The 25,323-nt window shown below is 37.8% G+C and overlaps 1 protein-coding gene and 1 pseudogene across 1 annotated transcript in view; both read right to left on the bottom strand.

Moving 5' to 3' along the window:
• Window positions 1-25,323, bottom strand: part of NEGR1 (neuronal growth regulator 1) — a 1,040,237-nt gene that overhangs the window by 975,623 nt on the left and 39,291 nt on the right. The gene's annotated exons all lie outside the window — the stretch shown is intronic.
• LOC133244421 (baculoviral IAP repeat-containing protein 2-like) lies at window positions 7,368-13,086 on the bottom strand (annotated as a pseudogene).

The raw sequence follows: 25,323 nt of genomic DNA, 5'->3' as shown, positions 1-25,323 counted from the left end.
TTATAGTGTTAGCTATAAATAATAATAAATAAAGTTACCTTATGATTGTCAAAACTAGAATGTACATCAAACTATTTCATTTAAATATGAGTTCTATACTAGTATATTTGAAAGTACCTTGTTAATGTTTATATTTTTTAATAAAAATCAATTTTAATATATATATAACCTCTCAACTTATCATATAGTGACTGAATAAAAGAAACTATTCATCAAAATTCCCCTAACATTATATCCTGTGTTTTACAGGTTATTTTTATGAATAGAAACAGAGACTGAAAAATAAGAAAAAAACATAGTTAAGAAATGAAGACTATTTCTAAATATTTGCCATTTATAAATGTATATATTAGGTATATGTTCAGTATCAGTAACAGGTATCTAGTATGTGTGTGTGTGTATATATATACACACACACACATATTTTACTATGGGGCTCTATTAGAATTATCTACTACTGCTTTATTGACTACACCAAAGCTTTTGACTGTGTGAATCATAACAAACTGAGGAAAATTCTTTAAGAGATGGGAATACCAGACCACCTGACCTGCCTCCTGAGAAAACTGTACACAGGTTAAGAAGCAACAGTTAGAATTGGATGTGGAACAAGAGACTGGTTCCAAATCGGGAAAGGAGTACATCAAGGCTGTATAATGTCACCCTGCTTATTTAACTTATATGCAGTGTACATCATGCAAAATGCCAGGCTGGATTAAGCACAAGCTGGAACCAAGATTGCTGGGAAAAATATCAATAAACTGAGATATGCAGATGATACCATCCTTATGGCAGAAAGCAAAGAACTGGAGCCTCTTGATGAAAATGAAAGAGGAGAGTCAAAAAGTTGGCTTAAAACTGAACATTGAGAAAACTAAGATCATGGCATCTGGTCCCATGACTTCATGGTAAATAGATGGGAAAACCATGGAAACAGTGTCACACTTTATTTTTTGGGCTCCAAAATCACTGCAGATGGTGACTGCAGCCATGAAATTAAATGATGCTTGCTCCTTGGAAGAAAAGCTATGACCAACCTAGAGAGCATATTAAAAAGCAGAGACATTGCTTTGTCAACAAAGGTCCATCTAGTTAAAGCTATGTTTTTTCCAGTAGTCATGTATGGATGTGAGAATCGGACTATAAAGGAAGCTGAGCACCAAAGAATCGATGTTTTTGAACTGTGGGGTTGGAGAAGACTCAAGAATCCCTTGGACTGCAAAAAGATCCAACCAGTCAATCCTAAAGGAAATTAGTCCTGAATATTCATTGGAAGGACTGATACTGAAGCTGAAACTCCAATACTTTGGCCACCTGATGTGAAGAACTGACTCACTGGAAAAGACCTGGAAAAGACCCTGATGCTGGGAAAGATTGAAGGCGGCCGAGAAGGGAACAACAGAGGATGAAATGCGGGATTGCATCACCAACTTGATGGACATGAGATTGAACAAGATCCAGGAGTTGGTGATGGCCAGGGAAGTCTGGTGTGCTGTAGTCGATGGAGTCACAAAGAGTTGGACATTACTCAGCTGATTTTGGTTAGTAATTTTTATTTCTTTAAAACTGGTAATTTCATGTCATTACTTATTGTATGACAGAGAGAAAAAAATCAAATCTTGGGCAGGGCAATTACTCTTCCCAATAATTAGGATCAAATTTAACCCAAATTAACTCCCAGTTTTGACTCAAAATGATTGATATTTGATGATTTTGAAAGAGCATATGTTTCTGAGAATTTATAGAATTATATTAAGGTGAGCTTATAGGAAGGAATTGACTTAGCAAGGAAAATACATTTTAGAATACAAGACTTAGGAAGACAAATTTTAGGGAAAAAAATACTTAACTTATGGCTTAAACGTATTACAGTCTAAGTAGCCATAGATATTGTCAGAGTGGAAGTAAAAGGAGAGCAAATCTTCAGAATATCTAATGGCTTAATCAGGATCTAAACTTTTATGGAAGTGGGTATTTATGTTATGTATCTTTAAAATAAACTACAAATTATGAATTTTTTAATCATTCAAAAGGCAACTATTGTTAGAAGCAGAAAATTGTAGACATAGTTCAAATGTCATTTTACTATCATAGATCTTTTTAAAAATAAGAACATCAGGAATAGACTAAAAATGAGAGATCAAGCAAAAACTTAAGTATCAAAAAGTTACATATGAAACATGTGCCCTCTTTGTGTTCAAAATCAATACTTCATAGAAGACATATAACTGCTTTCTGGGCCATTAATGTTATCAGGGCACAGACTTTAGTGAATATTTAGAGAATAATGATCTTCTCAATGGCAAATTTTATAACCTTCAACTCCTAATTATCTAGGGGGAAGTTTAAATTTGACTCCATATATAAATTTATACATTCAGAAATTCTCAAGTTTCATTAGATTGATTGACCTTTGGTCATAACCAGCTATATTTATCAATTACATACAGCTATTAAAAATAAATAATTATGCTCACAATATACTCTTCAAATATTTATTTCTTGGTAAAATGATGGTATTCCTATTCATAATGCCTTTTGAAATTAAAAAAGGAAGTGCTTCAGAAACTAAATGACTTTTTTCATGTATATTTACTTTTATATTTCTGAGCTCTATATTTCTAACAAAACAAAGTATTGTTTCTGTTACACTTCTATAACTTTAAAAATGGTACAAAGAACTGTAAGGGCTTAATTATTATAATAACTTAACTGGCAAATTGACTATCTAGTCCATTTTCAAATAACAGCTACCAAATGGATCTCCTTCAGAAAAAAATAAGACATGCATGCATGCAAAGCATTTGATTACAACACACTATAGTTAAATCACAAATTTAATAGTAATCATGACCTAAATGAGAAGACAACATTGAAAACAGTCTGGACTTTGGAATCAGAGCTGGAACACACAATGCTGTGTTTGATGGTTTTCAAACCTTAGACAAGTGAATTAATTTTCTTGGAACTTAGTTTCCTTCTCTAAAATGAGAATGATAAAAGCCTACCCCATGGAAAAAAGTGGGAGAGTGAGAAGAAATGTTATAAAACACAGTGCCTAATAAATAATGAGCACTTAATAAGTGGTAGAGGAAGTTGCTTAAATTGAATCATTCTGATTGCTATTCCCAGAGTTCTCTATGGGTGAGAAGTGCTTGCTGGGAAAATACCTCCAAAACAGACAGATTGAGGCAAAAGGTAATGTCCATTCTGATGATGAAACCATGAAGGAAAAGTTTGGGAAGAGATTGCTTTGCATGAAATAAGAAAAATAAAAAATAAATAAATAAAATAAAAGAATAGAAATAAGAAAAATCATTTTGTTCCCAAGAAGGAAGGATCAGGAAAACCAGGATTGGTATTACAAAGCTAGAGACTATATAGGGAAACAGGCATTGACAGTGTCTTGGAGTGATGGGGCTTAAAAAGAAAAACTCATAATACTGAGACTGTGAATGTTTATGTTACATTTGGAGTGTTTGGCTTTGCTTAGATCCTTCCTTTACCGTAACAAACCTTTTGCTTAAACAGTGTTTTACTTAGTGGAAATCAAGTAAGAGACACTGGTTAATGTGGTGTGGATAAGTGATTGCATATTTGCAAACAAGCATAAGTGAGCTTTAAAAAAGTCTCTGTGGATTCACAAAGTATTGGAAAGGTTTGATTTCCTAGGATGTGTACCCATAGTTTTAGCCAGTGATAATCAGAGCACGACAAGTAACAGTCCAGAAAATGGAGCCACACTTTCTGACTTAAGAATATTGCCCTCTCCTAAAGATGTCCTTTTCATTATAGGGGACTGGCATGCAAAAGTAGGAAGTAAAGACATATCTGGAGTAACAGGCAAATTTGGCCTTGGAGTACAGAATGAAGCAGGGCAAAGGCTAACAGAGTTTTGCCAAAACACCACATGGGTCATAGTAAACACCCTCTTCAACAACACAAGAGAATACTCTACACATGGACATCACCAGATCGTCAATATCAAAATCAGATTGATTATATTCTTTGCAGTCAAAGATGGAGAAGCTCTATACAGTCAGCAAAAACAAGACCGGGAGCTGACTGTGGCTCAGATCATGAACTCCTTATTGCCAAATTCAGACTTAAATTGAAGAAAGTAGGGAAAACCACTAGATTATTCAGTGACCTAGTGATTCATGACCTAAATCAAATCCCTTACCATTATAGAGTGGAAGTGAGAAATTGATTCAAGGGATTAAATCTAATAGACAAAGTGCCTGAAGAAATATGGATGGAGGTTCACTACGTTGTACAGGAGGCAGGGATCAAGACCACCCCCAAGAAAAGAAATGCAAAAAGGCAAAATGGTTCTCTGAGGAGATTTTACAAATAACTGTGAAAAGAAGAGAAGCTCAAGGCAAAGGAGAAAAGGAAAGATATACCCATCAGAATACAGAGTTCCAAAGAATAGCAAGGAGAGATAAGAAAGGGTTCCTAAGGGATCAGTGCAAAGAAATAGAGGAAAACAACAGAATGGGAAAAACTAGATATCTCCTCAAGAAAATTAGATATACCAAGGTAATATTTCATGCAAAGATGAGAACAATAAAGGACAGAAATGGTAAGGACCTAACCAAAGCAGAAGATATTAAGAGGTGGCAAAAATATACAGAAGACCTATACAAAAAAGATCTTCACGACCCAGATAATCACGATGGTGTAGTCATTCACCTAGAGCCAGACATCTTGGAATGCAAAGTCAAGTGGGCCTTAGGAAACATCACTATGAACAAAGCTAGTGGAGGTGATGGAATTTCTGTTGAACTATTTCAAATCCTAAAAGATGATGCTGTTAAAGGGTTGTGCTCAATATGCCAGCAAATTTGGAAAATTCAGCAGTGGTCAAAGGACAGGAAAAGGTCAGTTTTCATTCTAATCCCAAAGAAAAGCCATGCCAAAGAATGCTCAAACTACCACACAATTGCACTCATCTCACACGCTAGTAAAGTAATGCTTAAAATCCTCCAAGCCAGGCTTCAAAAGTACATGAATGATGAAATTCCAGGTGGTCAAGCTGGATTTAGAAAAGGCAGAGCAACCAGAGATCAAACTGCCAACATCCTCTGGATCATAGAAAAAGCAAGAGAGTTCCAGAAAGACATCTACCTTCTGCTTTATTGACTATGCCAAAACCTTTCAATGTGTGAATCACAACAAAGTGAGGAAAATTCTTCAAGAGATGGGAATACCAGACCACCTAACCTGCCTCCTGAAAAACTGTATGCAGGTCAGGAATCAACAGCTAGAACTGGACATGGAACAGACTGGCTCCAAATCCAGAAAGGAGTACATCAAGACTATATAATATCACCCTGCTTATTTAACTTATATGCAGTGTTCAGGTCCTTTCAGTTCAGTCTCTCACTCATGTCTGACTCTATGTGATCCCATGAATTGCAGCATGCCAGGCCTCCCGGTCCATCACGAACTCCCAGAGTTCACTCAAACCCATGTCCACTGAGTTGGTGATGCCATCCAACCATCTCACCCTCTGTTGTCCCCTTCTCCTCCTGCCCTCAATCTTGCCCAGCATCAGGGTCTTTTCCAATGAGTCAGCTCTTTGCATCAGGTGGCCAAAGTATTGGAGTTTCAGCTTCAACATCAGTCCTTCCAATGAACAGCCAGGACTGATCTCCTTTAGGATGGACTGACTGGGTCTCCTTTCAGTCCAAGGGACTCTCAAGAGTCTTCTCCAACACCACAGTTCAAAAGCATCAATTCTTCGGCACTCAGTTTTCTTTATAGTCCAACTCTCACATCCATATGTGACCATTGGAAAAACAAGGGCCTTGACTAAACGGACCTTTGTTGACAAAGTAATGTCTCTGCTTTTTAATACGTTGTTTAGGTTGGTCATAACTTTCCTTCCAAGGAGTAAGCGTCTTTTAATTTCATGGCTGCAATTACCATCTGCACCAATTATGGAGCCCCAAAAAATAAAGTCAGCCACTGTTTCTACTGTTTCCCTATCTATTTCCCATCAAGTGATGGGACCAGATGCCATGATCTTATTTTTCTGAATGCTGAGCTTTAAGCCAACTTTTTCACTCTCCTTTTTCACTTTCCTCAAGAGGCTCTTTAGTTCTTCTTCACTTCCTGTTGTAAGGGTGGTGTCATCTCCATATCTGAGGTTATTGATGTTTATCCCAGCAATCTTGATTCCAGCTTGTGCTTCATCCAGCCCAGTGTTTCTCATGATGTACTCTGCATATAAGTTAAATAAGCAGAGTGATAATATACAGCCTTGACATACTCCTTTTCCTATTTGGAAACAGTCTGCTGTTCCATGTCGAGTTCTAACTGTTGCTTCCTGAACTGCATACAGGTTTCTCAAGAGGCAGCTCAGGTGGACTGGTATTCCTATCTCTTTCAGAATTTTCAACAGTTTATTGTGATGCACACAGTCAAAGGCTTTGGCATAGTCAATAAAGCAGAAATAGATGTTTCTCTGGAACTCTCTTGCTTTTTCAATGATCCATTGGATGTTGGGCTGGATGAAGCACAATCTGGAATCAAGATTGCCAGGAGAAATAAAAATAATGTCGGATATGCAGATGACACCACCCTTATGGTAGAAAGTAAAGAAGAACTAAATAGCCTCTTGATGAACATGAAAGAGGAGAGTGAAAAAGTTGGCTTAAAACTCAAAAATCAGAAAACTAAGATCATGGGATCTGGTCCTATCACTTGATTGCAAAAAGATAGGGAAACAGTGGAAACAGTGTCACACTTTATTTTGGGGGCTCCAAAATCACTACAGATGGCGATTGAAGCCATGAAATTAAAAGACGCTTACTCCTTGGAAGGAAAGTTATGACCAGCCTAGATAACATATTAAAAAGCAAAGACACTACTTTGCCAACAAAGGTCCGTTTAGTCAAGGCTATGGTTTTTCCGGTGGTCATGTATGGATGTGAGAGTTGGACCATAAAGAAAGCTGAGCGCCGAAGAACTGATGCTTTTGAATTGTGATGTTGGAGAAGACTCTTGAGAGTCCCTTGGACTGCATGGAGATCCAACCAGTCCTTCCTAAAGAAGATCAGTCCTGGGTGTTCATTGCAAGGACTAATGTTGAGGCTGAAACTCCAAAACTTTGGCCACCTCATGCAAAGAGCTGACTCATTGGAAAAGACCCTGATGCTGGGAAAGATTGAGGGCAGGAGGAGAAGGGGACAACAGAGGATGAGATGTTTGGATGGCATCATCAACTTGATGGATGTGGGTCTGAGTTGACTCCGGGAGTTGGTGATGGACCCGGAGGCCTGGCGTGCTGTGGTTGATGGGGTCACAATGACTGGACATGGACAATGTCCACAATGAATGGACACGACTGAGCAACTGAACTGAATCCCTATTTTAACTTCAAATAGCTTCAAACAATATTTTAAAGATTTTTATATTTAATGTAATGCATAACCTATTTTTCTTTTATGAGAGAAATTACAAACAGTACCCTTAATTATACTCCTGCAAATAGGGCATTTCCTTAGAGAAGGGGCACATTTCCAGCATACTATCAGATGACTGAAAGTAATAAATACAATAGAGACTTCTTTGCCCATACACACTTTACATGTTCTTCTTGCAGGCTTCCCAGTGACAGACCTGAAACATCTGTTGGATTATACTTCATATTCTTTTCCACAAACAAGTTCTTATATAATGTAGGATCAATTTCTTTAAGACAGTTTTGAAGATGTTGGAGGCATATCTTCAAAATGGTATCAATCAGTTCTCTTGCTTGTAAAGGTATCTGTGTTTTTTGCTTACTAATACCATGTTCCTGTTTATTAATTACATTGGCCTTTAAAAGATTATCCAGGATAGGAAGCACACACATCAACTGTTGAAAAAGAGCCATTCTATTTCTCCAAAGTAACAGCAAATCATGCAGAAGCATGCTGGCTGCAACAGACTGCACAGAAGCATGGCCAAGAGGAGCTACCCCTCGCCCAAGGTCAGGGGTAGTGACCAAGAGTGCCAGGCTGCATCAGCACAGGAATACCTGAGGAGCTACCCCACATCCGAGGTCAGGGGTGGCGGCTGAGAGGAGCAACCCCACGTCCAAGCAGTGGTGGCTGCAAGGGCGCAGGAGGGACAGAGAGGAGCTACTCCACATTCAAGGTCAGGAGGGGTGGCCGTGAGGAGATATCCCTCATCCAAGGTAAGGAGCAGACGGCTGAGCTTTGCTGGAGCAAACATGGAGAGATAACCCACGTAAAAGGTAAGAGAAACCCAAGTAGATGGTACGTGTTGCAAAAGGGCATCAGAGGGCAGACACACTGAAACCATAATCACAGAAAACTAGCCAATCTGATCACATGGACCATAGCCTTGTCTAACTCAACGAAACGAAGCCATGCTGTGTGGGGCCACCCAAGACGGGAGGGTCATGGTGGAGAAGTCTGACAGAATGTGGTCCACTGCAGAAAAGAATGGCAAACCACTTCAGTTTTCTTGCCTTAAAAAAACCCCATGAACAGTATGAAAAGGCAAAATGATAGGATACTGAAAGGGGATCTCCCTGGGTCAGTAGGTGCCCAATATGCTACCAGAGATCAGTGGAGAAATAACTCCAGAAAGAATGAAGGGATGGAGCCAAGGCAAAACAATACCCAGTTGTGGATGTGACTGGTGATAGAGGCAAGGTCTGATGTTGTAAAGAGCAATATTGCATAGGAACCTGGAATGTCAGGTCCACGAATCAAGGCAAATTGGAAGTGGTCAAACAGGAGACGGCAAGAGTGAACGTTGACATTCTAGGAATCAGCGAACTAAAATGGACTGGAATGGGTGAATTTAACTCAGATGACCATTATATCTACTACTGTGGGCAGGAATCCCTTAGAAGAAATGGAATAGCCATCATGGTCAACAAAAAAGTCCAAAATACAGTACTTGGATGCAATCTCAAAAATGACAAAATGATCTCTGTTTGTTTCCAAGGAAAATCATTCAATATCACGGTAATCCAAGGGTTATGTCCCAACCAGTAATGCTGAAGAAGCTGAAGTTGAACAGTTCTATGAAGACCTACAAGACCTTTTAGAACTAAAGCCCAAAAAAGATGTCCTTTTTATTATAGGGACTAGAATGCAAAAGTAGGAAGTCAAGAAACACCTGGAGTAACAGGCAAATTTAGCCATGGAATACGGAATGAAGCAGGGCAAAGGCTAATAGAGTTTTGCCAAGAGAACGCATTGGTCATAGCGAACACCTTTTTCCAACAACACAAGAGAAGACTCTACACATGGACATCACCAGATAGTCAACACCGAAATCAGATTGATTATATTCTTTGCAGCCAAAGATGGAGAAGCTCTATACAGTCACAAAAACAAGACCGGGAACTGACTGTGGCTCTGATCATGAACTCCTTATTGCCAAATTCAGACTTAAATTGAAGAAAGTAGGGAAAACCACTAAACCATTCAGGTATGACACAAATCAAATCCCTAATGATTACACAGTGGAAGTGAGAAATAGATTTAAGGGACTAGATCTGATAGTCAGAGTGCCTGATGAACTATGGATGGAGGTTTGTGACATTGTAAGGAGACAGGGATCAAGACCATCCCCATTGAAAAGAAATGCAAAGAAGCAAAATGGCTGTCTGGGGAGGCCTTACAAATAGCTGTGAAGAGAAGAGAAGTGAAAGCAAAGGAGAAAAGGAAAGATACACTCATTTGAATGCAGAGTTCCAAAGAATAGCAAGGAGAGATAAGAAAGCCTTCCTCAGCGATTAATGCAGAGAAATACAGGAAAACAACAGAATGGTAAAGACTCGAGATATCTTCAAGAAAATGAGAGATACCAAGGGAATATTTCATGCAAAGATGGGCTCAATAAAGGACAGAAATGGTATGGACCTAACAGAAGCAGAAAATATTAAGAAGAGGTGGCAAGAATACACAGAAGAACCGTACAAAAAAGAGCTTCACAACCAAGATAATCATGATGGTGTGATCACTCACCTAGAGCCAGACATCTTGAAAGTGAAGTCGAGTGGGCCTTAGAAATCATCACTACAAACAAAGCTAGTGGAGGTGATCGAATTCCAATTGAGCTATTTCAAATCCTGAAAGATGATGCTGTGAAAGTGCTGCACTCAATATTCCAGTAAATTTGAAAAACTCAGCAGTGGCCACAGGACTGGAAAAGGTCAGTTTTCATTCCAATCCCAAAGAAAGGCAATGCCAAAGAATGTTCAAACTACTGCATAATTGTACTCATCTCACATGCTAGTAAAGTAATGCTCAAAATTCTGAAAGCCAGTCTTCAGTAGTACGTGAATCCTGAACTTCCAGATGTTCAAGCTGGTTTTAGAAAACGCAGAGGAACCAGAGATCAAATTGACAACATCTGCTGGATCATTGAAAAAGCAAGTGAGTTCCAGAAAAACATCTATTTCTGCTGTATTGACTATGCCAAAGGCTTTGACTGTGTGGACCACAATAAACTGTGGAAAATTCTGAAAGAGATGGGAACACCAGACCACCTGACCTGCCTCTGGAGAAACCTATATGCAGGTCAGAAAGCAACAGTTAGAACTGAACATGGAACAACAGACTGGTTCCAAATAGGAAAAGGAGTACGTCAAGGCTGTATATTGTCACCCTGCTTATTTAAATTGTATGCAGAGTACATCATGAGAAACGCTGGCCTGGATGAAGCATGGCTGGAATCAAGATTGCCAGGAGAAATATCAATAACCTCAGATATGCAGATTACATCACCCTTATGGCAGAAAGTGAAGAGGAATTAAAGAGCCTCTTGATGAAAGTGAAAGAAGAGAGTGAAAAAGTTGGCTTAAATCTCAACATTCAGAAAACTAAGATCATGGCATCTAGTCCCATCACTTCATGGCAGATAAATGGGGAAACAGTGGAAACAGTGTCAGACTTTATTATTTTGGGCTCCAGAATCACTGCAGATGTTGATTGCAGCCATGAAATTAAGAGATGCTTACTCCTTGGAAGGAAAGTTATGACCAACCTAAATAGCATATTCAAAAACAGAGATATTACTTTGCCAACAAAGGTCGGTCTAGTCAAAGCTATGGTTTTTCCAGTAGTTATGTATGGATGTGAGAGGTGGACTCTGAAGAAAGCTGAGAACTGAAGAATTGATGCTTTTGAACTGTGGTGTTGGAGAAGACTCTTGAGAGTCCTTTGGACTGCAAGGAGATCCAACCAGTCCATCCTAAAAGAGATTAGTCCTGGGTGTTCATTGGAAGGACTAATGCTGAAGCTGAAACTCCAATACTTTGGCCACCTCATGTGAAGAGTTGACTCATTCAAAAAGACGCTGATGCTCAGAGGGATTGGGGGCAGGAGGAGAAGGGGATGGCAGAGGATGAGATGGCTGGATGTCATCGCTAACTTAATGGACATGAGTTTGAGTGAGCTCCGGGAGTTGGTGATGGACAGGGAGCCCTCGCGTGCTGTGATTCATGGGGTCGCAAAGAGTCGGACACAACTGAGTGACTGAACTGAACTGAACTGAATGGCAAATCATCTGATGCTATTTCTTCGGTTTGTCTTTAATTCTCTTCCTCTTTTTCTTCTTCTCTTTTTTCATCTTCAGCAATAAGAAGTCCTGATACAATATCATTAACTGTTTTTAACTTCATCCGGTTTTTAGGATCCTACTCTGAACTCTAAAACTGGTCCGCTTTACCAGTCTTCTACTAAAGCCCATTTCCAAGGCAGGTTTAACCACAGGTATATTCATCATGACTACATCATCTGAAGAACTTTCTCCTGGTCCAAAATGAACAATTGGTGGATGAGCATTTTCAACTCCAGGAGTATTTGAAGTTGACAATAGCTGTTCAAAAGATGAAGTTATCTAACTTGAATCTCATCGCTGCTCTTTCAAGCATATCAAAAAGTCATACCTTGGAAAACACTTGGAGTGTTCTACCCATGGGTTATCTCCAGATTTCCAACATCTTAAGCCACCATCACAACAAAAGTACTTGACATCATCATTACAACCTACATGATAGAAACCAGCACTTGCAAGGCTGAACTGGTACAGTCAATGGCCAGCACGTAAATGTTCTCAGTCACGCTGCATGTGTCTGCATGCTCAAATTTTAAATGCTGAACCTCTGCATTTCCAGAGAATTTCCAAAAATGGACAGTTGGGGAAAAGTCTCCAGTGCTCTAGCATAACTTCATCCTTTGGTTTCCAGTTATTTAGCATCTCACCACAAAACAGGTAGGCAAAACAGGCTACCCTGTCTCCAGGTCCTATGTAATAAAAGCCTGCTGCTGCTGCTGCTAAGTCACTTCAGTCGTGTCTGACTTTGTGCGACCCCATAGACGGCAGCCCATCAGGCTCCCCCGTCCCTGGCATTCTCTAGGCAAGAACACTAGAGTGGGTTGCCATTTCCTTCTCCAATATGTAATAAAAGCCAGCTGTTACTAATTCTGATGGTGACAGAAAGGTTAATGGCCACATGTGGTAAGTAAGAAATCTCGCTTCTTCAGTAGTCATGGCATAACTGTAGGAGTTAGTCCTCAATGGGTAAAAGTCTTCAACTGCTCTAGAAGTAATAGGGTTTGGTGAAAGGCTGGAAGAAGAACCACTGAATGAGCTACTATGTTCCAAAGTGGATGATAATGAATGAATAAAGCTGTTTCTCATTGGAGAAGAAGCATTTTTAGAAGTGGATTGCAGATTAGTAACAGAAACTCTGAATAAAGCTACAGCTAGGATACAGTTGTTTATGCTTCTCAATAGGATTTTCTCCTTATTTCCAGTTATCCAGCATCAGGCTACAACAGAAGCATTTGACCTTGTTATTCACACCAGTGTAATAAAAAACCAGCATGAGCAAGACTCCTTCCTGAGACAGGAACACCAGTGGGAAAAGCTGAATATGTATACTGAATATGCAGCTGAATATCAAGACTTGGTAGAGTTCATATGAAAAGTCATATGTCATTTCTTGTTTGTTGCCAATTGTCCAATTTGACAAGATTGTGCTATCTTCCATCACACTCTAAATTTTTCGATACAAGGGACAAATCTTTGGGAGGTAGTTTTGTACATGAGTGATTTTACTTTTGACAGCTAAAATCCTTTACATGAACTTTTTCTTCTGCCCATAGAATTTTGACATGAATAATATCACTCATGATACAGTGGGCTTCCCTGGTGGCTCAAACAGTAAAGAATCTGCAGTAATGTGGGAGACACGAGTTTGATCCCTGGGTCGGGAAATCCCCCTGGAGAAAGGAATGGTGACTCACTCCAGCATTATTCTTGGAGAATTCCATGGACCGAAGAGCCTGGTGAGCTACAGTCCACAGGGTCACAAAGAGTTGGACACAACTGAGCGACTAACACACACACATATGCTATAGTAATGCTTAAGCAAGATGATCCTGGAATCTATAGTATTAGCTCTTACTGATATTTTTAGTTTATAGTTAGATAATTACACAGAGATGTGAACATATGTCAATCAACATTTTAATTGTAAACGTCAGTTTAGTTATCAAGAGACAACTCTATTATGTAATATCTTTAAATAGGTCAGAATTATATAAATTTCATATTTTTCCAAAATAAATGATCCAAATCTCCACAAAGGTAACATATATCAATTGAGAATTTTTAATCTTTATTACAAAAGCAATGCTAAAGTCTGAAACATGTAAAATTATAGTATGGAAGATACACTTAAACTAATTGTTAACTCCTTTAGTGTTATATTCATGTTAATCAATATATCATTTTATTTGGGGTTTTTTTTTCCGTTGATTTTTAAAGAGACCTAATGATCACAGTTTTTAATGTATTCTAAAATGCCTGTAAATGAAAATTCGTATAGAGAATTAAATTCAGCTTCTGATTTCACCAGGACTTCCCTGGTGGCTCAGACGGTAAAGCGTCTGTCTACTTTATGAGGCAGACCTGGGTTCAGTCCCTGGGTTGGGAATATCTCCTGGAGAAGGAAATGACAACCCACTCCAGTATTCTTGCCTGGGAAATCCCATGGATGGAGAAGCCCATGGTGTCGCAGAGTCGGACACGACTGAGCGACTTCACTTTCACTTCTAATTTCAAAGACATTTTCCCAAATAAGAAAATCTGTTCCAAAATGTAATGCAAATTACATTTCTAAATTCCACATTTTTCTAAGACATTCTGCTTTTATCAAAAAGCAGATTTTGTACAATAAATTGTACACTGTGTAATTTTTCTAGTCATTCCCTTTAAGAAGTTAGAAAAATGAACAATCAATTCACATGATCTTTACACATTTGCTCAGTAGAATATATAGTATAGACAATCACTAGTTCAGTGGGAGTTCTTTGATTGCAGAGGACTTAACTGTTTAAGTAACCACATTAAGTAAGATACATTGCAGATTTCACTTCTGGAAATATTACATGAATCATTTGATATCACATGAATCAAACTAATTCTAGCAAAGCAAGCAGTCCAAAGTTCAAATTAAAAAGTTAAAATCTGCTATTTAAGGATAGAATTACCTATATCCCTTGCAAATTCTCTTTAGCTTAAAGATACATCTGGTTTCAAAAATTATTTATATCTAATACCTAACTTTCAAAAACCTATAGTGCTGATTGGTACAAATAACACTTATGAAGCCATCTGTATAACTCTGTTTCTAAAAACTGATTTGCTAATATAAGGTAATCCCAGATATGTTTCAAATGCATTTCACAAGTTATCTAATAGAGAAATCAATTATGGTGTTCTTCGTTACAAACAAAAATATAGACTTGTTGAATTAATATAAACAAAGAAAAAATGGCCTTTAGCTAGTCCTTGAATTTCAGATTTCTTTCTAAAATATTTCCCTTAGATAGACTCCATCTTTTTGTCTTATAAACCCAAAGTACTGAATTGGTCTTATTCATTATTTCTCTAATTTGTCAAAGTTAATTTGAATTCTAATCTCATGGTATCCAAGATTCCATCAACTGTGTCCAATTTCCTGTCATCCAAAACTTAATAATAAGTCTCTTGTTTTAGTCTCCCAAGTAGTGAATTTTATGAAATAATACTGATCCTCGAACTACATATTGTCATTTAAAATTCAATATAACTTTTGGGGTCAACATTAGGTTGTTCATAAGTATACAACATTAAACTATTCTAATAAGATGTCCACTTTGCTAATAATCATTAGTATTTCTAAAAGTTTTTTGTTGTAATATCTAATGGTCATGGTAAGGGGCTTCCCTGATAGCTCAGTTAGTAAAGAATCTGCCTGCAATGCAGGAGACCCCAGTTTGATTTCTGGGTCAGGAAGATCCGCTGAAAAAGGGATAGGCTACCCACTATAGTATTCTTGGGCTTCCCTTGTGGCTCAGTGGGTAAAGAATCTGCCTGCAATGCGGGAGACCTGGGTTTGATCCCTTGGTTGGGAAGGTCCCCCTGGAGAAGGGAAAGGCTAGCCACTCCAGTATTCTGGCCTGGAGAATTCCATGGACTGTTTTATAGTCCTGGGGTCACAGAGTTGGACACGACTGAGTGACTTTCACTTTCACTAATGGTCATGGTATAATTCCAAAGGTGACCAAGAGGGTTTATATCAGAGATACAAACTCTATCCAGAATAACAAAGTGAGTTTATGATTAACAAATGCATGAAACTTGTTGCCTAGAGAAACAACCAAGGAGAACAGGGACACAGAAGAAAGAGCTAGACTGTCACTGTATTTTATCAATTACATATCCATTCCTTCAAACAAACTCTTGAAGACTTCCCTGCCAACAATTCCCATAGCTTCTTATCACATTTCCCTTTCCATCTTCCTTTCCTCTTGTAAAATGATTTTTCTTTCCCTTTACTATCTACTAAAATATAGACTCCACCGTAAATTCTTTTTGATCAAGAGAACAAGTTATGAGTCAAGATTACTTGGATGTGAGTCCTTGCTGTACTATTCAAGATCTGCAACAAGTAAATAACCTCATTTTGCTTTTCATTCCTCTCCTTTAACATGAGGATAATGGTAGTTCCTATCTCAGGATTGTTTGGAAGATTATGTGAGCTACCATAGGAAAAGAACTTACAACTATAGTAAGCACTACTTGAGTGTTTGCAATTATTATTTTGTTTACAATTATTGATGTTATGTGAGAGCTTGTTTACCTTGACAGAATTTATCATGTTTCTTCCAAATGATTTCATATCTATTTCAGAATATACAACATTGTAATAATTTTTGTTTTTAATTTGTGTGCTTCACATGTACTATGAACAACCAGAGACCAGGAGTCAGGTTACATGAATCATATGATCTTCTAGACATAGATGGTTGTTAATTAATGTTTAGGAAGAATGGGAACAAAAGGAATGAAGGAATAAATAAAGTAGAGCTTTGTAAAGGAAGTAAGGTTTTGGTCTTTTATAGCATAAGTTTGGTAAGGTCCTCGTATGATTCACTAATACACAGACTCCTTCAAACAGATTCAGAAGGAATCTAGTAATTAACACCGGTTCATAAACTGCCTGCATCTGGATCATATGGAAGATGGGCATTTAAAAAACTACAAACAGGACATGCTTACAAGATCTCTTAGAGTGGCCTTAGAGTTTACATTTTAACAAGTTTCAAGTTTCAAGCACATGAACCATGTCCATGGTGATGGTGGTAGTTTAGTCACTATGTCGTGTCCGACTTTGGTGACCCCATGGACTGTAGCCCGCGAGGCTCCTCTGTCCATGGGATTTCTCAGACAAGAATACTGGAGTGGATGCCCATTTACTTTTCTGGGGGATCTTGCTGACCCAGGGATGGAACCCGTGTCTCCTGCATTGCAGATAGATTTTTTTTTACCAACAGAGCCACCAAGGAAGCCTGAGCCATGTTTATGCTACATTTTAATCCATTCAAGTAAGGATAGTTGGCTTGATTTGAGAAAAGGTGAGACAGAAAAGTCTCTTTAGAGAACTGTGTTCCCAACTATTACCATGATCCTAATTGTGTTACAGCCTGGCCTTGAGAAACAATGTCCATAAAAGCATGTGCTGGGATAGACTGTTAAGTAATACTTTTTCCCTCAAAATAACAGAAAATAATTTCAATCGTGGTTTTGTTTTTTTGTGTGTGCTTGTTGTTATTGTTGCCTTAATTTTTATCAATTTTTTTTTGTATATATGAAACGATAAATAATATACAGTCCATTCTGTGGAGCTGGACAGGACAAAGCAAGGAGAAAGGAGATGAGTAAACACTATAGACTATTATTCATCCTTATATATCTACGAATATCATCCTGTTACCACACGAGTATGAAGTTATCTAATCTCCTCAGAGTCTATTTTTTGTGCCCTCTAAGAAAACAACAGATGGACATGAGGCATCTGAAAGGCAGGAAGATCAAAGTGAACTAAAAGGTGTGCACGGTAATGTCTTGAAAAATAGCCAGCTTCTCATTTCTCAATCCAGATAGTTACAAAGTAAACGTATCTTTGTCACACATTGGTTTTAACCAAATTTTAATAAGCATTTATAATCTGACTACATACAGAATAATGTAGGTATACTGAGGTATAGAGAAATGTAATGTAACTTCCATCCTTAAGGAATTAAAAATCTACAAAAAGATGCTGGCACTTACTTGAGTAGATATCAAGATGCAGCCCCTATTAAAAGTAAAATATAAAAACTGAGATAGTTTTGAGGAGGGAGTCTTTTCACTTTCATGCATTGGAGAAGGAAACGGCAACCCACTCCAGTATTCTTGCCTGGAGAATCCCAGGGACAGAGGAGACTAGTGGGCTGCCATCTATGGGGTCGCACAGAGTCGGACACGACTGAAGTAACTTAGCAGCAGTAGCGGCAGCAGCAATCTGTTATGGCAGCTTTGAGCAGGAAATTTTTTACAAAGGAAACTGTGTTTCTTTCTGGCCTAGAAGAATTTGAGGACTTCCCTGGCAGTCCAGAGGTTAAGAGGCCATACTTCTACTGCAAGTTTGGATCCCTGGTCAGGGAACTAAGATTCTGCATGCCTAAAAATAAAAAAAAAAACAAAAAAACAAAACAAAAAAAAAAAAACAGAGAGAGAGGGAGATAATGCATTGAATATGAAGAGAACAGAGAAATGATAGAAGGAGAAAGATATCACTAGAGATTTCAGCAGAAAACTGAGCTAAGGCACAGAAATGAGAACGTGTAGCCATTTGGGGGGTGTATCAACATATACTGTGGTAGAATACTGAGTGTCTGTGAAGGCTGGTATGTCTTTGAAGACACAATGGGAGGGTAGCAAGGAGATACAAAAATACAATTAGATTTGTAAAAGTATTATTTTTTAATTATGAAGTATTAACCATGAATAAAATAGAACTATTTTTTATTTTTAGGAAGAAGGAACAAAAAATGAGTGAGACCTGAAGGTGAGAAGTATGGTACTTTGCATAGCAAAGATAGTTACTTTTTGATAATAGAAAATAAAAAATAATGAGAGAGGTGAATAAGGTGAGTTCTGACAAGTCCTCTATTAACTTCATTGATAAGAGGAAGCCACTGTAGGTTCTGTGCACAAAGTAACATGATTATGTGTTGAGACAACTAAGAACTGGTAATAATCTTAAGCAAAACATATTTATGAAGGTTAATCTTTTAAAGTGAGATTATGGAGATCTAAAAAAATAAATGTGTAGACTTTGAACTAAATACAATTTAAAATACCTATGCTAATATCTGATCAATAATTGGTTATCCTTTGTGTATTCAGTCATACATGTAATTGTGATTTTATCATTTCAATATTAATTATTGATTATGGAATACTTCTCTCTGAAAAGGTGCACTCTATGCTATAACAGGAATGAGAGGGCAAAAGGGTATTAACAAGTTTATCTTTGGGTTCTCTTTCCACTGCGATCCTCGGAAGTCTGAACAAGTCACTTTCAGTTTTCCTGGGCATTTTCTAATATGTTAAGATTCATTTTTCTAATATTTCAGAGTACAGTTTTAGTTTAAATGTACAAAATAATCTACAGAGATTTCTGTTATGAAGAAAGAGCTATTAAGACTCAAGTGAACTATCTTTTATGCAGTTGAGGATTCTAACCCAGGGTTATAATATACTGTTCTTATTTTAGTTTCAGTTTGATCAGGAGAGGAAAAAAATATTTTCTATACTATGCTGATTTTTCTAATAAAACATACATTCCCGGTTTTAATTAGAAAATGCAAAATTTCAACGTTAAATATTCATATTTTCTTTATTATTTAATGTATCATCTTACATAAATTTTTATAGTGTTTTCACAAATTATGAAGGTTAAAATTGGGGATGGTCATATCAACATATAGATTCATCTGAGTCCTGTGCCATACTAGTAACGAAAGTATTTTTGCATAAAAGAACCATTGGTATCATGCTTGTGTGCTCTGTCGTGTATGCCTCTTTGCAACCCCATGGACTATAAGCCACTGGGTGCCTCTGTCCATGGAATTTTCCAGGCAAGAATAATGAAGTGGGTTACCATTTCCTACTCCAATAAAAGACATAAATGATTGTTTTTAAAAAGTAGTAACATACATCTTAATTTTTCACAGATAAGACTCACATCATTTTGATATTTGGCAAAAGTAATACAATTATGTAAAGTTTAAAAATAAAATTAAAAAAAAAGAAAAGAAAACCAAAGTAAATTTCAGAATTGTAAAAACTTTTTAAAATAAGTGTGATTTTCATAGTTTTCTATGGGATTCAAGCTTCTTCTAAATACTGAGCTGCTCTACTACATGTGATGACTTGTTTACAGGTGCAGTGACCTGATGAGGACTCTTAAACCAGAGAATTGAAAATCAGTATCAATTAGATATAAATCAGACTAAAACTGTTGATTTGTATATATCAAGAATATTATAAAATGGAAGGCATTGTTACTCAGTTTCCAATTATTGAAAGTGTGAAAGAGAACTATCTGCAACTTTCTTATGCTAAACCCTTTCTTTCCAGAGAATTTTATTAGGGAAACTGAGTGGTGTACAGAAATTTGTAAGACCTAGAGATGTATGTTCTCATTTTGGTTTTGATATCCATTATCCACATGGACTTAGGCGAGTTACATATAAATAATACATATGTGCAGTGGAGGCAATAACTTCCTCATGTGGTGTTGCTCTAAGCAGTAAATGAGATAATTTAGTAAAGTTCCAGTACACAGCAGGTACTCAATAATTGTTCTCCTGACTTCCTTCTCTTCAACTTGAAGACCGTGTTTCATTTTTTGTTTCCTACCTAAAATTAGTTATTTTTTATTTAAATGTCTACAAATCTGTTGTTCAGGTGCTAAATCATGTCTGACTCTTTGTGACCCCATGAACTGCAGCACCCCAGGCCTGCCTGTCCCTCACAATCTCTCTGAGTTTGCCCAAGTTGATGTCCATTGAGTCGGTGATGCTATCTAACCATCTCATCCTCTGCTGCCCTCTTCTCCTTTTGCCTTCCATCTTTCCCAGTATCAGGGTCTTTTCTAATGAACTGGCTGTTTACATCAGGTGGCCAAAGTATTATACAAATCAACAGCTGGTTAATTTCCATTAGTTGCTCTGACAAATGTCAAATCATTAGCTTTACTATGCAACCCATTCAGTAAGGTCTCTGTAAGAGACCTTATAACCCTAATAACTTCCTCCTTCCTTCATCATACAGCATCCATTTCTTTGGTACTGTAGTAAATGTTAACAGTACTAAGAAGGATAGCATATGGTTCCTGCCCTTAAGAATCTCAGCTTCTAGTAGGAGAGACAGACATGCAAACAATTAAAATATACTTAAATAAATGATCATTAAAATACATGTAAAGTTTAAACCATCCCTTAATTTTACAGTGTACTCTTTAAACCATGCAAAATATCCATATCAAATTGATTCAGTAAATATTTGCTTATTACCTGCTATGTGCTAGGCTGATGGAATTTTTTAAAAATAGTCTCTACAAGGACACAACATTCGGAGACCACAATGAAAATCGAGCTATATGTGACTCGAGAATGTCAGTATGGTGCTCCTGAGACACTGATGTCACCTTCCACTTGTCACTGGAGATGCAGCAATGTGACTTAGGATACAGACTTCTGCATTTAATCGGGAATAATGATTCATGGGCTTCAGTGTTTCTTCCTTCATACAGGCTTCAAAAATAGCCTCATTTTGGTACAAACCAGTAAGGTACTTGTCTTCCCCAAACTTACACAAAATGCAAAGAGTGAATAAGAGAAATATAAAGTACTGAAATTGGATAGGATAAAACCTGTGGAGCAGAACCACTATCCAGTGTACTTCACATCACAGAGCCTAGCAATCATTTCAGATTGAGTTATAGAAAAAAAAGGCATTTCGCAGTAAGATATCTACCCTAAAAGGTTTGCATTGCATTCTCCTTCATGATGCTGTTCATAAGCATCACTTTTACATTATGAAGCATTCAAAACCACTGTGAGAAATCTTACCTCACATGGTCTTTCAGGTCTAGGAAACGGCTTTTCCAAAAAGATTATCCTATTTCTCAACTAAGATAAAAGGCAAAGAAAAAGTGACATATGACAATGTCAGCCAATCATTATTATGTATGGAAACTCAATTCTGACAGGAGGAGAATGTATTCCTAATCTTTGTTCCTTTTCCAGGATCAACAAAATTTTATCCCAAGCATGTTAAGTTGCTTCAGTCGTGTCCGACTCTTTGCGACCATATGGACCATAGCCTTCCAGACTCCTCTGTGGGGTTCTCCAGGCAAGAATACTAGAGTGGGTTGCTGTGCCCTCCACCAGCAGATCTTCCTGCTCAAAGATTGAACTTGTGTCTCTTACATCTCTTGCACTGACAAGCAGGTTCTTTACTTCTAGCACCACCTGGGAAGCCCATCCTAAAGTAAAACAAACTGCAAATGAAAGCAATCAACTCTCTGCACTCAGGAAAGTCAGACATTATTCTGATCTTATTTTGTCTGTACTTTTCTGTTTGTTTAGCTTGAGTTTAGAAAAAGTGAAAGTGAGTGAAGTCGCTCAGTTGTGTCCGACTCTTTGAGACCCTGTGGACTGCAGCCTACCAGGCTCCTCTGTCCATCGGATTCTCCAGACCAGAATACTGCAGTAGGTTCCCATTTCCTTCTCCAGGGGATCTTCCTGACCCAGGGATCGAACCTGGGTCTCCTGCATTGCAGGGAGACGCTTTACCCTCTGAACCACCAGGGAAGCTCAAAGCTTTAGAGATAAACAATCTTTTAAGTTTTCAACATAATGATTTATTGACCAGTTTATTTTTATTTTACTTATGTTGCTCACATAAATTTCTATTGTTTTGAGTAGCCAAACACTGCTCTGAAACTGAAGTCTGCAAAGGCAATCTAAAGTGAAGCAATAAAAATTCATTCCACAGAAATGCAAAGTTCCTCAAATAATAAAAATGTATTAAAGGAGGAAATATTAGAATTAGGAAGAGAATTTACCTAAAAATTGCCCTATTATCTTCCACTATTTTGTTCTCCAAAGGAATATCAAAAAAAAAAAGGTTATAACTAACTTTAGTTTTCAGTTAGTAAAAGAAACAAAACATCTAATAAGAAAAGTCTGACTGTTTCCCACCATAATATACATAAATTCTATATGGGAAGAATGGAAACGGAAACTGAACATGGTAATTTTATAGAGATATTTGATTTTTTTAATATAATAAAATGTCTAAAACATGGTATTTTGTTTTAGAAACTAGTATTTGTTGCTATACTTATACAGTCATTCTGAATATAGCTCTATAAATGAGGATTTCCTTTCTTTAAAAGAAGAAAAAAAAATTAGTCTTAGAGATTAAATGAATTCAGTTCAGTTCAGTTCAGTCACTCAGTTGTGTCCAGCTCTTTTCGACCCCATGAATTGCAGCACACCAGGCCTCCCTGTCCATCACCAACTCCCGGAGTTCACTCAGACTCACGTCCATCGAGTCAGTGACACCATCCAGCCATCTCATCCTCTGTCATCCCCTTCTCCTCCTGCCCCCAATCCCTCCCAGCATCAGAGTCTTTTCCAATGAATCAGCTCTTCACATGAGGTGGCCAAAGTACTGGAGTTTCAGCTTCAGCATCATTCCCTCCAAAGAAATCCCAGGGCTGATCTCCTTTAGAATGGACTGGTTGGATCTCCTTGCAGTCCAAGGAACTCTCAAGAGTTTTCTCCAACACCACAGTTCAAAAGCATTAATTCTTCAGGGCTCAGCTTTCTTCACAGTACAACTCTCACATCCATACCTGACCACTGGAAAAACCATAGCCTTGACTAGACGGACTTTTGTTGGCAATGTCTCTACTTTTGAATATGCTATCTAGGTTGGTCATAACTTTCCTTCCAAGGAGTAAGCGTCTTTTAATTTCATGGATGCAATCTCCATCTTCAGTGACTCTGGAGCTCAAAAAAATAAAGTCTGACACTGTTTCCACTGTTTCCCCATCTATTTCCCATGAAGTGATGGGACTAGATGCCATGATCTTCGTTTTCTGAACGTTGGGCTTTAAGCCAACTTTTTCACTCTCTACTTTCACTTTCATCAAGAGGCTCTTTAATTCCTCTTCACTTTCTGCCATAAGCATAGTGTCATCTGCATATCTGAGGTTACTGATATTTCTCCCGGCAATCTTGATTCCAGCTTGTGCTTCATCCAGCCCAGCATTTCTCATGATGTACTCTGCTTATAAGTTAAATAAGCAGGGTGACAATATACAGCCTTGACATACTCCTTTTCCTATTTGGAACCAGTCTGTTGTTTCATGTCCAGTTGTAAGTGTTGCTTCCTGACCTGCATATAGGTTTCTCCAGAGGCAGGTCAGGTGGTCTGGTATTCATCTCTTTCAGAATTTTCCACAGTTTATTGTGATCCACACAGTCAAAGGCTTTGTCATAGTCAATAAAGCAGAAATAGATGCTTTTCTGGAACTCTCTTGCTTTTTTGATGATCCAGCAGATGTTGGTAATTTGGTCTCAGGTTCCTCTGCCTTTACTAGAACCAGCTTGAACATCTAAAAGTTCACAATTCATGTACTGCTGGAGCCTGGCTTGGAGAATTTTGAGCATTATTTACTAGCATGTAAGATGAGTGCAATTGTTCCGTAGTTGAGCATTCTTCGGCGTTGCCTTTCTTTCGGATTGGAATGAAAACTGACCTTTTCCTGTGGCCACTGCTGAGTTTTCCAAATTTGCTGGCATATTGAGTCAAGCACTTTCACAGGTTCATCTTTCAGGATTTGAAATAGGTCAACTGGAATTCCATCACCTCCACTAGCTTTGTTCATAGTGATGCTTTCTAAGGCCCACTTGACTTCACATTTCAGGATGTCTGGCTCTAGGTGAGTGATCACACCATCATGATTATCTTGGTTGTGAAGAATTTTTTGTGCAGTTCTTCTGTGTATTCTTGCCACCTCTTCTAAATATCTTCTGCTTCTGTTAGGTCCACATCATTTCTGTCCTTTATCGAGCCCATCTTTGCATGAAATGTTCCCTTGGTATCTGTAAGTTTCTTGAAGAGATCTCTAGTCTTTCCCATTCTGTTGTTTTCCTCTATTTATTTGCATTGATCGCTGAGGAAGGCTTTCTTATCTCTTCTTGCTATTCTTTGGAACTCTGCATTCAGATGCTTATAACTTTCCTTTCCTCCTTTGCTTTTTGCTTCTCTTCTTTTCACAACTATTTGTAAGGTGTCCCCAGACAGCCATTTTGCTTTATTGCATTTTTTTTTCCATGGGGATGGTCTTGATTCCTGTCTCCTGTACAATGTCACGAACCTCAGTCCATTGTTCATCAGGCACTCTGTCTATCAGATCTAGTCCCTTAAATCTATTTCTCAATTCCACTGTATAATCATAAGGGATTTGATTTAGGTCATACCTGAATGGTCTAGTGGTTTTCCCTACTTTCTTCAATTTAAGTTTGAATTTGGCAATAAGGAGTTCATGATCTGAGCCACAGTCAGCTCCCAGTCTTGTTTTTGCTGACTGTATAGAGCTTCTCCATCCTTGGCTGCAAAGAATATAATCAGTCTGATTTCGGTGTTGACCATCTGGTGATGTCCTTATGTAGAGTCTTCTCTTGTGTAATTCAAATCACAAATAGGACCAGAACCCAGATCTTCAGATACCCATTTTCCTTTTCTACCAAAGTTGTAAGTAGGCTAATTCAGCACTGATTAATTAGTTCTATGTGAGAACTTTAGAACAAATATATATATATATATATATTTGTTATATATATATAACAAATGTATATGTTTATAACCTATATATATATATATATA

Source organism: Bos javanicus, chromosome 3 (genome assembly GCF_032452875.1).
Source record: "Bos javanicus breed banteng chromosome 3, ARS-OSU_banteng_1.0, whole genome shotgun sequence".
Classification (NCBI taxonomy): domain Eukaryota; kingdom Metazoa; phylum Chordata; class Mammalia; order Artiodactyla; family Bovidae; genus Bos; species Bos javanicus.
Note: the sequence above shows the minus strand (reverse complement) of the source record. Positions and strands in the feature narration are given on the sequence as shown.